A 2,587-nucleotide genomic window follows, 5' to 3' on the forward strand; every position below is an offset into this window, starting at 1 on the left:
ATATATATATACATTATGCGTTATGCGTTATGCCTGTCGATATTAATATTTGACAGTTACATGCACATGAAACGATTGCAAAATTGGTTTTAACACGCTTGTCTTCATTTAAATTTTAGGCAGGAGACCAAAGAAGAAGAACGGGTTTCAGGAGGATGGATTCCCACCGAGCACCGACTATGTAAGTAAAGCTTTCCAGTCAAATACGAGAGAGGTGATAAAAGAGGAAAAGGGGGAGAGAAGAGTGAGAGGGGGAGAAGGGAGAAGAGAGCAGGTCAGAAAGAAGATAGGAATTGAGAGAAGGGGAGAGTGTGTGTGTGTGTGTGTGAGAGAGAGAGGGGAGAGAGTGCGCATGACAGGAAGAGAGAGACAGCGTGTCGTTTGGAATAATTTAAGCGTGAAGTAATTTAATAGGTAGAAGATAGAGCCACATTTTATGTAAACATATAATTGAATTTGCTCGCACCTGAGCACAATCGCCAACTGCAGGTATTTGAATCTGCATTCTACGTGTTTACAAAGCAGGCAGGTTTTTATGGCTGCGGGCAGTTCTAGTGTCTAGACTCACAGTCTTGTTGGCGTAACGTAGCAGAATAGGGTGAGGTGATGTAGAAAGTTCTCGTCACCCGTGTTGCCGCTGCGCGAGCGGAGCCGTGCTATTGTGTTGAAATATATTTAGGCGCCCGTTTACGCGTAATGGATCTATTATGAGTCGCCGTCCGGACACTTCGTTGCCTTTCTATTTCGCAGCGTTTTAACAAAGGTGTATACATGTAAATACGCAAGCACTTGACACCTTTCTGCATCTCGACCCACGTGTCGGGTGCGAACAATATCTCGAGTGCTTTTAACCGTTTTCACGGCTCTACTGCGGGTGCCGGCAGCGGGGGATTTACGCATGCCCACATAGCTAGAGCCTTGAACGTTACAGAGAACGTGTTAAACTTGATATGCTCACATATTGAGTTCAGTAGGAAATAAGGGCGGTGCGTGTCCGTCCATCTGTCTATCCGTCCGTTTGTTTGTCTGTTCCTCCGTTTATTGATCCGTCTGTCCATCCGCCTGACTGTCCGTCTCTATCTAATAACAAGTGAACGGTGTTAAGTCCGTTGGTTATGGCGGGTGATCTGTAGACTGAACCTGCCCGATGTTAATGTGATTCCGGGCTGTTTAGTGTACGAATAGCGATGACGAAGGTCAGCAAGCAAGCAAGCGACTGCATAATTATGTGCGAGGAAGTGTGGCTAGGTCGGGTTCACCTACGTTTACTCTCGTCCATGGACACACACACACACACACACACACACAGTGTCACACACACACACACACACACACACACACACACACACACACACACACACACACACACACACATTTGGGGTTGACACGCGGATGTGCGTCAGAGTGTAGCCTGTAGGTGTAGTAAGAACCTCTGTGCATTCTACGTCAGCTCCTAGAGAGAGGGCAACAGGGAGGAGGGTGAGAGAGAAAAACACACGAGCAAGGGACAACGGGCGCAGAAAGAGAGAATAGCGAGAGAGAGAGAGAGAAAGGGGAAGAGAGCGCACGCAAGCACGAGAGAGAAAGAGAGAGAAGAGCCGAAGTGTGAAAGAAGGGGGCGGAAAAGAGAGAAGGGTGGACGAGTGAAAGAAGGCGGAGGGAAGAGAGAGAAGGGTGGAGAGAGAGAGAGAGAGAGAGAGAGAGAGAGAGAGAGAGAGAGAGACTCCGATGAACTGAATCCTGACAGCACACACAACGTTGTTGTCCCTTACAGCGGATTTCACTGTTTGTCGTATTTGCGGCGAGTCTCCGGGGTTATCAAAATACAAGCGGCGTGTCCGCGCACTCACTCGCCTGCCTATGCGCCTCGGCACAGCTAAACCTCTTCTCCATTGCTCCTCACATCTACACTTTACAGCTAAACCATACTGTTCCATCTCGCCATGAATTCCTCGAGGTGGCGTAGGTTCCTCTTCCTCCACCGATATTCTCGCAAACATCGACAGTTTTTTCTCCGCTAGTAACATCGGCAGGCGTTAAGATGAAGAGGTGGGCGGGTAATCTCCTCGGAGGATCTTATCAGTTTCTCTATCTGTTCCGGGTCTAGGGGTGCGTGTAGAATCGCTCCGCCCGCTACGTGGCCAGACCGTGGTTTGTCTGAAGGTGCCTGTGAGTGAAGTGGAACAAGTGGTACGTACGGGGCCGACATGCAGTCGCGTCTGTTCCCCCCGCCCCGCCGCCTGTCCGGTAGCAGCACACTTGACGTTCGCACGTGTTACCCGCGTCCCCTCGTTAGCGTAATTGCCTTTAACCGAATTATTGCTCCCGCAGTGACTTCATTGCGGTGTGGTCTCCCCCCCCCACCGTGCTCTCTTTCTCTTTCTCCCGCTCTCTTCTCTCTAGAAACACACACACACTCTCTCTCACACACACTCTCTCTCACACACACTCTCTCTCACACACACACTCTCTCTCTCTCTTTCACTCCCCCACTCGCGTGCTCTTCCTCTCTCTCTCTCTCTCTCTCTCTCTCTCTCTCTCTCTCTCTCTCTCTCTCTCTCTCTCTCTCTCTCTCTCTCTCTCTCTC

At 49.8% G+C, this 2,587-nt stretch overlaps 1 long non-coding RNA gene across 1 annotated transcript in view; it reads left to right on the top strand.

The window, feature by feature from the left end:
- LOC106805458 overlaps nucleotides 1-2,587 on the top strand; it is a 70,673-nt gene that overhangs the window by 1,892 nt on the left and 66,194 nt on the right. Inside the window, exon 2 of the long non-coding RNA XR_001393435.1 lies at nucleotides 120-181. This is a non-coding gene — a long non-coding RNA (uncharacterized LOC106805458). The remainder of the gene's footprint in view (nucleotides 1-119; nucleotides 182-2,587) is intronic.

This window comes from Priapulus caudatus, unplaced genomic scaffold (assembly GCF_000485595.1).
Source record: "Priapulus caudatus unplaced genomic scaffold, Priapulus_caudatus-5.0.1 Scaffold114, whole genome shotgun sequence".
Classification (NCBI taxonomy): Eukaryota; Metazoa; Priapulida; class Priapulimorpha; order Priapulimorphida; family Priapulidae; genus Priapulus; species Priapulus caudatus.